The sequence below is a fragment of the Electrona antarctica genome (genome assembly GCF_951216825.1).
Source record: "Electrona antarctica genome assembly, chromosome: 20".
Taxonomy (NCBI): domain Eukaryota; kingdom Metazoa; phylum Chordata; class Actinopteri; order Myctophiformes; family Myctophidae; genus Electrona; species Electrona antarctica.
Genome location: NC_136801.1, coordinates 1,810,903 through 1,826,320, shown reverse-complemented (window position 1 = coordinate 1,826,320; position 15,418 = coordinate 1,810,903). Strand labels below are relative to the sequence as shown.

Below are 15,418 nucleotides of genomic sequence, written 5' to 3'. Positions count from 1 at the left end.
AGACACTGAATGATGTTGCTTGTTAGCTCAGTAGGTAGAGCTCTTGCCTTTGCAACACAAAGTCATGGGTTCGAATCTGGGCACCACCAACTCTGTGTATGAGTCTTCAAGAACCCGTACCTGTCCCCCACTATAAAAAAACGACCCGTCACAATTCCATGGTCTTTTTCTCAAGTTTAGTCTTCCATGTTTCTTGTGCATATTATTCTTATTGCCTCCCTGCTTGGTCCGGCCTTATCGCTGCTTGCAGTGATCCTTTTCTAGTTGTTATTATTATTATTATTATTATTATTAATTATTCGTAAACAGTCTGAATGGAAAGTTTTGCCAAACACGGCAAGCTTCACCTTAGATGTTAATAAAAGGTGGAGCTTGCAAGTGAATGCAAAGGATAAACGTATGTCATTTAGATATTATGTAGACAGACGTCACTCTATAGTCATGTAGTTTCACTGTACAGATATTTAGGTTCTTATTAGTTAGCTTGCTTATGAGACTATTTCTAGATATGTGATGTATTACCATGTGTTGTGTCCTTGCTTACTGTATTGCTGCGTTCACACGGGCAGATGTGAAAGATTCAAAGATGCAAAGCTATACACAGCGTATGTGTATCTTTGTAGCTGCAGTTGCAACCGGCTACAAACGTCGGATGTATACCCCTGTGTCTTCATGTCGCTGTGTTTCCATTGAAAGTGAATGGTAGAGTGTGCATCTTTGCATCTGCCTGCGAACGCAACATGAGTCACTCTGGATCAAGAGTGTCTAATAATGCCCTACAATGTAAATTGTGAGGTGATGTCACTGCATGACCCAGAGAGAGAGAGAGAGAGAGAGAGAGAGAGAGAGAGAGATGGACAGGCCCATGCTAGTCTGGGCACCATTCCATTTCGGGTCCATGAAGCGGTCGGGAGCGGATGATATCGCCACGTCATGTTGTAGTATTGTTTTGTAGTCATCAATCTTCCGGAACTTCCTTTTCCCTCAAACTGATTTCTCTCAATAAAAGCTGCAGGCTACGAGAGCTTTTATTGTTATTCTTCCGGTTTGAGGGAAAAGGAAGTTCCGATTGATTGTTCCTGCCTGATGACTACAAAACAATACTACAACATGACGCAACGATATCATCCTGATGACTACAAAACAATACTACAACATGACGCAACGATATCATCCTGATGACTACAAAACAATACTACAACATGACGTAATGATATCATCCTGATGACTACAAAACAATACTACAACATGACGTAGCGATATCATCCTGATGACTACAACACAATACTACAACATGACGTAGCGATATCATCCTGATGACTACAAAACAATACTACAACATGACGTAGCGATATCATCCTGATGACTACAAAACAATACTACAACATGACGTAATGATATCATCCTGATGACTACAAAACAATGACTACAACATGACGTAACGATATCATCCTGATGACTACAAAACAATACTACAACATGGCGTAGCGATATCATCCTGATGACTACAAAACAATACTACAACATGACGTAGCGATATCATCCTGATGACTACAAAACAATACTACAACATGACGTAGCGATATCATCCTGATGACTACAAAACAATACTACAACATGGCGTAGCGATATCATCCTGATGACTACAAAACAATACTACAACATGACGTAGCGATATCATCCTGATGACTACAAAACAATACTACAACATGACGTAGCGATATCATCCTGATGACTACAAAACAATACTACAACATGACGTAGCGATATCATCCTGATGACTACAAAACAATGACTACAACATGACGTAGCGATATCATCCTGATGACTACAAAACAATACTACAACATGACGTAGCGATATCATCCTGATGACTACAAAACAATACTACAACATGACGTAGCGATATCATCCTGATGACTACAAAACAATACTACAACATGACGTAGCGATATCATCCTGATGACTACAAAACAATGACTACAACATGACGTAACGATATCATCCTGATGACTACAAAACAATGACTACAACATGACGTAACGATATCATCCGCTCCAGACCGGTTCACACGGCACTTTTGGAACAGAGACCAGGCTTTCCTCCGAGGTGAGGTGGAAAGCCTGGTGAGGCGAGGTTAGGCCCATGCAGGATTTGGTGTTGAATGTCGAACGGCTCAGCAGCAGGAGGACAGCGTCAGGGGAAGGGAGGGAGAGCGGGGGGGTTCATTAGGAGAACTAATTAATTGGGATTATTAGCCAGGCGTGATTCATTCCACTCTCTAGTGTGTGAAATCTATTGTACGTCAGTCCATCCATGGCCGCAGGCTGCCTGGAGTGGAGTCAGTCCATCCATGGCCGCAGGCTGCCTGGAGTGGAGTGGAGTTGATAGAAAAGGGGTACATGGCCTGGGCCGGCTTAGTGGTCCAGGCACCTGGGTAATCCAGCATGACAGCGTGTCGCGGGTTCGAGTCCCGATCCCGACGAACTTTGCTGCTTTGCTGCTGTTATACTTCTACGACATCTCAGAGGCAAATATTGTATTTTTTACTCCACTACAATTATTTGAAAACTTGACTTAGCTACCTAGTTACGTAGCCTGGGGTCCACCTATGCTTTCTATGGCATAGGCAGCTCCCGGCAGGATCCGCCGGGAGAATCTAGACGCAGCTGCGTGACATGAGACGAATTAATTAGAGCGACAGAGAGAGAGAAGAGTGTGTGCGTGTGTGCGTCAATTTAACAAAGGTGCAGACGATCAGAAATCAGCAGAGTGATCATTTGCGCTACTCTATGCCGAATTGAAGTGGACTCTTTTTTTTGTCACCCTGAAAATAAAAGCGTCAGAGGCTTCTATTTACGTTGTAGATTGTGATTATTATCATTACAAAACATGCATTAACCATTTCAGCAGTCCCACACATTTCGGCCATGTGAAAATAGCCGATCTACAAGGTTGTGTAGATCTGCTATTTTCAAAAGATGTTTTTAATTATACATTTGAAAACTTTTTTTGCACGAGTAGCCTACTTTCTTGTACTTTTATACTTCAAGTACATTTTTATAACAATGCATACCAGGTACATTTTGAATACTTGTAACAGAGTATTTCTACATTGCAGTATTGATACTTTTACTCATCCACTGCTAAATGGCAGTGGCAATAGTTCAGCACAGGCCACCATAGATCTGTTCTATTTTTTAGAACGATAGTTGTAAGATTTGTCTTAAGTCATGATTATAATGTTATCAATTTAAGCCCCTTTAAAAATAAAAGTTTTTGGCCTGGAGGCTATTTGTGAAAAATAAGTCAAATAAGTTCTTGGTCTAGAATTAGTTAAGCAGGAACTTCGAGTACTTGTTTTTTTCCCACCACTGCAACTGTGTGCCCGATGATGACGACGACGGGGGGGGGGAGGTGGGGGGGGGTGGGGGAGATGTGTAAACCGTGTACCCGCGTGCTGACAGCTGAGGGATGGCGATAGCGAAGAGCCACAAAAGGATAAGTCGCGGCGAGGCGCTCGTATACATCATCCATATCAAATAAGATAAGCGGAGGAGTGTGTGTGTGTGTGTGTGCCATTGTTGCGTGAGTTCTCACACAGCGACCGTCAACAGCCGAGTTTCGACTACCCCCCCCAACCCCCCCCCCCCCCCCCCCCATTCTTCCCCCCGGCTGTATTGTTACACCCACAGGGAGACACAGAGCCGCTGAATGGAGCGGTGCAACTCCACGAATTTAATTAACAAAAAAATCCAAGACATGACAAGAAGAATATTGTGCTTGCGGCCCAGGCAGTTTATATCATAGATATATATAAACTCTAGATAGCTCACCCGCGCTGTTGGCCAATGGAGAGCAACGTCGTTACGTGGCGGCCATCTTACCTCGGGCCACATAACATTGTGTCTATGGGGCATGTACTCTTAAATGACCATAACTTGCTCAATTTTCAACCGATTTTCAAACGGATACGTATATGCTTTTATACGACGTTCATATAAAAAAATAAAAATAAGCAGATAAGCGCCCTGAATCATAGCCACGTTGACAACGTTTGTAATAAACCAACCCGTTTGTAAATCCGTCAAGATTTGAGCGAGTTATGACTGTTTGTTTGAGCTGCCATTGAACATACTGTACTGTAGCCCCGAAGTAAGATGGCTGCCGGGTGAACGACGTCAGAAACTCCGCCTTGAGCCATCTAGAGTTTATATATATCTATGGTTTATATCAGCTGTGTGTGTGTATGGAAGTGACAATGACGTGTGTGATATGTGATGGCAAAACTAGCAGTAAGCCCCGCACGCACGCACGCACGCACGCACGCACGCACGCACGCGCGCGCGCGCGCGCGCGCGCGCACGCACGCGCGCGCGCGCGCGCACGCACGCACGCACGCACGCACGCACACACACACACACACACACACACACACACACACACACACACACACACACACACACACACACACACACACACACACACACACACACACACACACACACACACACACACACACACACACACACACACACACACACACACACACACACACACACACACACACACACACACACACACACACACACACACACACTGCACAGTCAGAAATTGATTCTTAGCTCTTTAGTCACCTCAATAAATGATTCTGTCGGTGAGCACATCAAAAACCAAGACATCGTCACATCATAAAACAAGGTGTGATATTTGTATGGGTTTGTTCCATTTTCCTAAAGGACTGTCTTACAAATGTCACAATAACTCAAAGATAACAGTAGTGTTTATTCAGAATGCTTCCCCCCCCCCCCCCCGGGCTCTCACCGACTTCAAGACAAAGCATGGCTTCAAACGTCCAGCACCAGTTTACCTCGCAGTGCCACCTGGAATGTGTCAGACCAGGAAATTGATGTTCAGGCCCCCCATCTATCTTAGCTCGTTCAGGGCGGGAACCCCTCTTGGTGTTTTAAGCATTATGTTACACTTTAGCTATTGAAAAAAAGCAGATCTACAAGCTCATAGCGCGGCACCGAGTGCCGCGCTATGAGCTTGTAGGTCTGCTATTTTTTGAGAAATCGTGAAAATGTGGCGCAAATCTTTGAGTATATATTATTTCAGAACGAACGTTTTTAACTCAAAGCTTTGCTTCTGAGAGGTGACTGGAATAACATATTTTCAGATGGGGGTCGGTGGCCAATTACATTTGTGGGGTCCTTGACATGAAATATTGAGCACCACTGACATAGAAACATAGGGTTTTTCTGAAAACTTTTAGGATTTGGAAGACATCGTTTTGATTTCGACGTCAGGCCTAAATGGGTTAGACCTCATCTTATCTTAGATGTTCCACTCAGAAACTCCTTTCGGTATCCAACGTGCACATCTCTAAACTCCTTTCGGTATCCAACGTGCACATCTCTAAACTCCTTTCGGTATCCAACGTGCACATCTCTAAACTCCTTTCGGTATCCAACGTGCACATCTCTAAACTCCTTTCGGTATCCAACGTGCACATCTCTAAACTCCTTTCGGTATCCAACGTGCACATCTCTAAACTCCTTTCGGTATCCAACGTGCACATCTCTAAACTCCTTTCGGTATCCAACGTGCACATCTCTAAACTCCTTTCGGTATCCAACGTGCACATCTCTAAACTCCTTTCGGTATCCAACGTGCACATCTCTAAACAAAAAGGAGACCAGGCTTCCTCTGTAGCTGCACGACACGTACACTATGGATTGATCTCCCATTCCACATGAAGGTAACATTTTTAAATCCAAAACACACCTTTTTACTCTGGCTTTGAACGCAGTTGGAGGTTATTGTCCGTTGTTGTTGTTTTGTTTCCATGTTGTTTCCCATTACTGTGTTATATGCCTCCATTATTGTTCTGTGAATAGACTAAGGTTTGTAAGTTGCTCTTGTCTCTTGGGTGAACTGCCGTTGTATCTTAACCCATTGATACCTGAGGCTGAATCTGGGAACGCCTTCTAGGGCCTGACCTAAGGTTTCTGAAAACCTTCAAATTTTGATTCATTATTTTTTTAAATAGTTATGTTTTTTTCAAAAATAGCAGACCTACAAGTTCATAGCGCGCCACTCGGTGGCGCGCTATGAGCTTGTAGATCTGCTATTTTTCAATAGCTAAATTATAACAATAGCTGATGAGACACAGAGAGAGCGCCGGCATCAAGGGTAGAACAACGTATAGGTTGCACCAGGCATCAATGGGTTAAATGTGCTATATACACACCGGTAAATACATTTGACTATCTTCTTTACACTTTACAATTGAGGCATTTAGCAGACGCTCTTAATCCAGAGCGATTTACATTAAGCAAGAACAAAAGGCGTGGAAATACATCACATACATAAAAAGTAGTTATCATGAATCATACGTAAGCTAAGAACGTAACAGTGGAATATCTATATAATGAAACTATGCATGTATACCTTATAGTGCTATGTCTACATAAAATGCTATATATAAGTCTACATAAAATGCTATATATAAGTCTACATAAAATGCTATATATAAGTCTACATAAAATGCTATATATAAGTCTACATAAAATGCTATAAATAAGTCTACATAAAATGCTATATATAAGTCTACATAAAATGCTATATATAAGTCTACATAAAATGCTATATATATAAGTCTACATAAAATGCTATCTAAGTTACATGAGTTGGGCCTTTGCATACACCTGTAAGTAGGGGTGTCAAAAAAATACATTCGAATTAGAATCGCGATTCCGTTATGAACGATTCAAAATCGATTCATAATTTCCAAAAATCGATTTTCTTTTTTTTAGATTTATTTTTCTGGTTACAGTTACAGGAGTTTTCACTACATGGTGTTTGTGATATGAAATGTAAGCTCACCCTAATCACATCATGTCTTCAAGTTACTTTAGTCACTTCAGTTCAAGACTGGAGTAGATTGTGATGAAATCCTATGTATTGAATCGAGAATCATTTTGAATAGAAAATCGTTTTGAATCTGGAAAAAAAATGCTTTTGAATTCGATTTTGAATCGAATCGTGACCCCAAGAATCGGAATCGAATCGAATCGTGGGACACCCAAAGATTCACAGCCCTATCTGTAAGCTCCTCGGGGGATGGGCAAGTGCTACGGGCCATGATGGAGTCTGAAGAGGTGGGTTTTCAGACTACAGCAGAGGATTGAGAGTGAGTCTGCAGTTCTGATGGAGTCTGAAGAGGTGGGTTTTCAGACTACAGCAGAGGATTGAGAGTGAGTCTGCAGTTCTGATGGAGTCTGAAGAGGTGGGTTTTCAGACTACAGCAGAAGATTGAGAGTGAGTCTGCAGTTCTGACTGTAATGGGAAGTGAGGAGTTCTTTATAGTTATAGCGTTGAACTGGACAGGGGAAGCAAAACACAAAGATTGAGTCAAAGGGAATGTGAACAGTGTCGTACTGTATGTTGGGCGATGATTGACAGCTGATAATACAAGTTGGAAGTGGAAGGATGAGATCTGAGGGGAATGTAAGTGAGTAGCCGACTCATGTCTCACGATGATACGAGTGGCATCTGCCACTTGGCATAGCGCCCTTGGCATACCGCCATTTTTTAACTCGGGACGGCAGTGGCTCAGGGGCAGAGTGGCCGGTAGAGCGGCCGGATGGGCCGGTTCGATCCCTGTGGGCTCCCCCCCCCCCAGAGTTAGTGTCGAAGTGTCCTTGAGCAAGACGGTCTGCCCAATTGCTCCTGATGTGCAGGTTGGTGCATTGCATGGTTTCCTCCGCCATCGGTGTGTGTGAATGTGTGTGTGAATGGGTGAATGTAATGCACAATCTATGATTGTAAAGCACTGGGTAATAGCGCTATATAAATGCACCATTTACCATTTGGGAGCGATATCGGGGGCAGGCAGACAAAAATGCACATTGCATACAAATGTGAGAACGGTGTTGTTCAGTGTTGCCAGATTCTGTGCGAGATATAAGCAACAATGTCTATGAAATCAAGCACAAAAGAAGCGATCGACTAACACAATGCACAAGTTCTTTAAACCTATATATATTTGAAAATAGACGATCTACAAGCTCACAACACTTATTGATGCAACGCGTTGTGAGCTTGTAGATCTGCTATTTTCGAAACAATCTTCATGACATATTTGAAAACGATATTTTAACAAATACTGTACACAAGGGCGCCCGCTGACCAAGTGGTCCAGGCACTTGGTCGCATGTTCGAGTCCCGTTCAAGACGACCTTTGCTGCATGTCTCTCCCCTTTTCTCTCTCTCTCTCTCTTTCCTGTCAGTCTTCACTTGATACTATCAATAAAGCCAGAAAAGGCAAAGAAATCTAAAAAAGAAAAAAAATCACACCTGTGTGAAGTGAGTGGTGCAACTCCATGTGGGGGGTCATCCAGACCGGGGGTCTCCATGTGGGGGTCCCTCTACTGTACCCTCTACTGTACTGTACTGGCACACCCGAAATCATCATATATACAGTTAATATGTGCGTGTGTTTGTGTGTGTGTGTTAGGTTGCGCACAGGTGGTGAAAAACAACCATGCTGTTTTCGTGCTCAGACCCAGCCAGCCACCCACCCACCCACCCACCCACCCACACACACAGCTCCGTAAGGGAGTGGTTGCACCACTCAAAAATACTGTACACTTTTTTGATAAAATCCTTCCTCCCCTTATCAAATAATATCTGATGATCATGATAAAAAAAAACACACCACCACATCTTTAATAGCGCTATGTTCATTGATTCATGATCACACCACCACATCTTTAATACGGCTATGTTCATTGATTCATGATCACACCACCACATCTTTAATACCACTATGTTCATTGATTCATGATCACACCACCACATCTTTAATATGGCTATGTTCATTGATTCATGATCACACCACCACATCTTTAATACTGCTATGTTCATTGATTCATGATCACACCACCACATCTTTAATACTGCGCTATGTTCATTGATTCATGATCACACCACCACATCTTTAATACTGCTATGTTCATTGATTCATGATCACACCACCACATCTTTAATACCGCTATGTTCATTGATTCATGATCACACCACCACATCTTTAATACCGCTATGTTCATTGATTCATGATCACACCACCACATCTTTAATACCGCTATGTTCATTGATTCATGATCACACCACCACATCTTTAATACCGCTATGTTCATTGATTCATGATCACACCACCACATCTTTAATACTGCTATGTTCATTGATTCATGATCACACCACCACATCTTTAATACGCTCTATGTTCATTGATTCATGATCACACCACCACATCTTTAATACGCTCTATGTTCATTGATTCATGATCACACCACCACATCTTTAATACTGCGCTATGTTCATTGATTCATGATCACACCACCACATCTTTAATACTGCTATGTTCATTGATTCATGATCACACCACCACATCTTTAATACTGCTATGTTCATTGATTCATGATCACACCACCACATCTTTAATACGCTCTATGTTCATTGATTCATGATCACACCACCACATCTTTAATACTGCGCTATGTTCATTGATTCATGATCACACCACCACATCTTGAATACTGCTATGTTCATTGATTCATGATCACACCACCACATCTTTAATACTGCTATGTTCATTGATTCATGATCACACCACCACATCTTTAATACTGCTATGTTCATTGATTCATGATCACACCACCACATCTTTAATACGCTCTATGTTCATTGATTCATGATCACACCACCACATCTTTAATACTGCTATGTTCATTGATTCATGATCACACCACCACATCTTTAATACCGCTATGTTCATTGATTCATGATCACACCACCACATCTTTGATATGGCTATGTTCATTGATTCATGATCACACCACCACATCTTTAATACCACTATGTTCATTGATTCATGATCACACCACGACATCTTTAATACACGCTATGTTCATTGATTCATGACCACACCACCACATTTTTAATACGGCTAAGTTCATTGATTCATGATCACACCACCACATCTTTAATACTGCTATGTTCATTGATTCATGATCACACCACCACATCTTTAATACCGCTATGTTCATTGATTCATGATCACACCACCACATCTTTAATACTGCTATGTTCATTGATTCATGATCACACCACCACATCTTTAATACGGCTATGTTCATTGATTCATGATCACACCACCACATCTTTAATACGCTCTATGTTCATTGATTCATGATCAGGAAAAAACAAGTGCGAAGGCCATAGTGCCGCGGGAATTAACAAATAAAACACCATGGCTAATTAGAGAGTGAGAAAAACACTGAGGCAAACAAAATCTAGCCTGTCCTGAGTGTTGGAAGAGACGGAGAGGATGAAATGAAATGTCACGTACGCACGGACGGTACGCGGGCGAGGGGGGGTATCTCTCTCCAGGCAGCAGCCCTCAGGCTAAAGAAGTCCTTCCTGCAGACGATGCAAGTCTAGACCCAATTTACTGATTGGTCTGCTGCCTCGCGGTGTCCTGACTGGGGTTAATAAAATGCTAACCATCTCAATATATCCAAGACGGCACTTTGCTAACTACTCCTCCCCGTCTAGTTGAATACTGCTTTTCTTCTCCTTCCCCCCCTTCCTTCCTTCCCTCGATCCCTCTTCCCTCGATCCCTCTTCCCTCGATCCCTCGATCCCTCTTCCCTCGATCCCTCTTCCCTCGATCCCTCGATCCCTCTTCCCTCGATCCCTCTTCCCTCGATCCCTCTTCCCTCGATCCCTCGATCCCTCTTCCCTCGATCCCTCTTCCCTCGATCCCTCGACCCCTCTTCCCTCGACCCCTCTTCCCTCGACCCCTCTTCCCTCGATCCCTCTTCCCTCGATCCCTCTTCCCCTCGATCCCTCTTCCCCTCGATCCCTCTTCCCCTCGATCCCTCTTCCCTCGATCCCTCTTCCCTCGATCCCTCTTCCCTCGATCCCTCTTCCCTCGATCCCTCTTCCTCGCGCTACAACGAGACTCTAACTCTCTCTCTCGGGCTTAATCAGGAGGATTGTTCATTAAGGCATTCATGGCGGGAGAACCCCTTTTGGTGTTTTAAAGCAGGGGTTCTCAACCCGTGGGTCGCGACCCCTCGGGGGGTCGCCAAATTATTTTAGGGGGTCCCCAAATTATTTTTAAAAAAAAAAGAAAAAAAAAAAGATTTTTTTTTAATTTTATTTTCACGGTTTTTAAAAAATAGCAGATCTACAAGCTCATAGCGCGCCACTCGATGGCGCGCTATGAGCTTGTAGATCTGCTATTTTTCAATAGATAAATTATAACAATGCTTAAAACACCAAAAGGGGTTCCCGCCCAAAATGATTTAAGGTTATTGTAGCAGTCAATTTCGGGAGGGGGCGGGGCGGGGGTACCGAGACATTGCCAAAGCATTTCCGGGGGTCCCCGGCCAAAAACGTTGAGAACCCCTGTTTTAAAGCATTATGTTATACTTTAGCTATTGAAAAATAGCAGACCTACAAGCTCATAGCGCGGCACCGAGTGCCGCGCTACGAGCTTGTAGGTCTGCTATTTTTTGAGAAATCGTGAAATGTGGCGCAAATCTTTGAATATAATATTCTTTCAGAGCGAATGTTTTTAACTCAAATCTTTGCTTCTTGGGGGAGGTTCCTGGAACAACATATTTTCAGATGGGGGTTGGCGGCCAAATACAGATCATTCTGGGGCTCCTTGACATGAAATTGTTGAGCACCACAGACATAGAAACATTTTTTAGAAATCTTTCAGGATTTAGAAGACATTTTGTAGAATCTATAGTGTCAGGTCTAAATGGGTTAAGGCATTAAGACCAGCGAGTCCGATGCTATAGAAAATGTCTTCTAAATACAGTTTTCTGAAACAAGTTGCTATATCAGTGGTGCTCACATTTTCATGTCAAGGACGCCCAAACTTATATGTATTTGGCCGCGGACCGCCCCGTCTCAATACATGTTGTTCCAGGAACCCCCAGAAGCAAAGATTTGAGTTAAAAATGTTTGCTTTAAAAAAAAGGTATACATTCACACATTTTCACAATTCAAAAAGCAGATCCACAAGCTTACTTTGTGCCACGCTATGAGCTTGTATATCTGCTATTTTTTCTTAATAGCCAAAGTATTAAATAGCGGACACAGGCGCTTTCTCCTCGGTCTTAGAGAGTTAAAACATGGCTCCCGGGTCCCTCCTAAATTGGGTGTAGAAGGACGGTCTCGCCAGTGCGATAACCCGCAGATTTATGTCAGCATTACAGGTAAATAGCCTCCCTGGTTCTTTTCCCACACCATCTTTAATTAAGCAAGCATATTTTTCCGAGACCTTTGTCACTGCTGACATTCCACCCGGGCCTCCGAGGACCAGATGCTAGAGAGCTTACTAAGCAGCTCAGAGCCTCAGACATGCCAGAACAACACTTTACCTCTAAGGCAGGGGTTCTCAACCCGTGGGTCGCGACCCCTCGGGGGGTCGCCAAATTATTTTAGGGGGTCCCCAAATTATTTTCAAAATAAAAAGAAAAAAAGTTGTTTAATTTTTTTTTCACGATTTTTCAAAAATAGCAGACCTACAAGCTCGTAGCGCTCGGTGGCGCGCTATGAGCTTGTAGATCTGCTATTTTTAAATAGCTAAATTATAACAATGCTTAAAACACCAAAAGAGGTTCCCGCCCAAAATGGTTTAAGGTTATTGTAGCAGTCAATTTATATTGGGGGTCGGGAGGGGGCGGGGCGGGGGTCCCGAGACATTGCCAAAGCATTTCCGGGGGTCCCCGGCCAAAAACGTTGAGAACCCCTGCTCTAAGGAGACGGGAGCTGTGCTCTAACCGTCTTGACGCCGGCATTAAATCGCACATTGCCATGGTTTTATCGCGCGTAACACTTATTTTGAAGAGCCAAATAAAAGCCGTAACCGCATGTTACAAATGACAAAATGATGTGTGTGGTGTCTTGACCGGTTGTTGTTCTCTCGGTCAGTGGTGAAAAAACCCGAACGCGAGTATCATTCACAGCGCCTGCTGTCGGCCGTTGAAAAACCTTGTTTTCACCAGAAAACGCCATTCAATGTGCCGATTTAGGAGATACAGGCATTTTGAACGGGGACCACTGAATGCAAGTGAATGCGTGCGCATCTTCAAAATGGCCAGCGGCCACTGTCCTACTTGGGAACGAAGGGTGGCTAACGGATCAAAACATGGATTAAAGAACATAAACCCCTGGATAACGTATAGCTACGTGTCTGGCAGGCTAGACAATTCATTTAACACAGATTTCTACGGTTCTGGCGGGCAGCGTGTTAAGAACCGGGAGGAGAGCATAGATCATTTAACAATCGCTACACATTGCTACGAACCCAGAGTCATTTGGGGGCACGAACACAAAGTTGAAGGTATAGTTTTTATCCTTCAACTCTGTGTTTATGCCCCAAAATCAGTCTGATAATGATGCTGACATCATGCATAATTCACATTACTCAAGACAACATTTTCAAATATTATAATTCCAGAACCGTTCATCCCGCCGACTTCAAATTTGACACACACGTTCCACACCGCCACAGGGAGTGCAGTGCCCGCGGCCTTGAGTCGGTCGGATAAACACGGTTGTTCAGAACCGCCACAAAAGTCCCCGCCTGGTCAGGCTCTGGTGTCAGTGGACCTAATGAACATGTACACCTGTGCAATTTCCGGGGCAATAAGGGCCGGGTCGACATATGCCCTTACTGGGCTGCATTCGAGACACTTGCGTCTGAACACAGCTTTGATGGATGTGTTCTGCACCACCCCCCCATATCAAACAAAATGTTTGGTCAAACCATATGGGCTTCCATTGGAAATGCATTGGAGCGACCATTAAACACAGACACAAGACAGACACAAGACAGGTGTCTTGAATGTGTGAACGCAGCCCAGTAAGGCCATATGTCGACCCCACCCGCTCCTGGTGCTGCGGCCATCTTGGAAACTAAACACAATATAAACAATGGGAGAAGGGTGGGTGGGGCCGAGAAAGGCCCTTATTGGTTGCCATGACGACCACCTGCCTTATTCCCCTGGTTTCCCCCACACCTGCCATTTGATTACTTAGTCAGTCCACTTTGCCACTGCACAAGGACTTTGACAGATGGTTAAAACGGGTACTATGGATATAACTGCATACTATGGTGGGGGGATGTATATTCCCAAGTTTCCTCAGCGGGCGTTTCTCCTGTAGTGGTATTCATGAATGATGTGCTGTAAACACCATGCCAGTGTGCCTCCCAGTGCATTCATCATCCTTCACTCACACTCATTTAAACAAAGAACCCTCTCCCTGTTTCCTGATTCCTCACACCATACCAGTGTTTAGTTGTACTCGTGAAAACTGTACGCCAGTGTTCCTCCCAACAAACCATTCGTCATACTTCACTCACACTCACCATACAAACCAACCACACAAACCTCCCTACAAACCATTCGTCACACTTCACTCACACACAACATACAAACCAACCACACAAACCTCCCTACAAACCATTCGTCACACTTCACTCACACTCACCATACAAACCAACCACACAAACCTCCCTACAAACCATTCGTCACACTTCACTCACACTCACCATACAAACCAACCACACAAACCTCCCTACAAACCATTCGTCACACTTCACTCACACTCACCATACAAACCAACCACACAAACCTCCCTACAAACCATTCGTCACACTTCACTCACACTCAACATACAAACCAACCACACAAACCTCCCTACAAACCATTTGTCATACTTCACTCACACTCAACATACAAACCAACCACACAAACCTCCCAACATACCATTCGTCACACTTCACTCACACTCACCATACAAACCAACCACACAAACCTCCCAACAAACCATTCGTCACACTTCACTCACACACAACATACAAACCAACCACACAAACCTCCCAACAAACCATTCGTCATACTTCACTCACACTCAACATAATCTCGCAGGGATAGAGAACACCTGAGATGAGTGGCGGAAAATGCCATTATGCAGTTCATGAGGGGCATGATGCTCAAACGGGCGCGGAGTATATTCAGCATTCAATTTCCATCCAGCTTTGATAGGGTTGCTATTGATTCCTCCTCCTCCTCCTCCTCCCCGTACCGTACCGTACCGTACCGTACCGCGCTCACTGCGAGCAGCCAGACACTATACAGATCATAGGGATTTGGGAGCTGTCAGTCAAGGTAATCCGGGAGCCTTTTCTACTGAGCCTGTCAGGGTAGAAGGCGAGCGGACGGAAAGGAAAGCTCCCCCCTGACAGCTATACAGCCGCGGAAGAACCTCTCAGCTCCACCCGACGGAATAATGGGCTGGGAGAGAGAACTCTGACTGAGACTCAGTT

General features: G+C 43.8%; 1 protein-coding gene across 1 annotated transcript in view; it reads right to left on the bottom strand.

Annotated features, from left to right (window-relative positions):
• ntng1a (netrin g1a) overlaps window positions 1-15,418 on the bottom strand; it is a 109,296-nt gene that overhangs the window by 37,091 nt on the left and 56,787 nt on the right. The window lies entirely within an intron of this gene.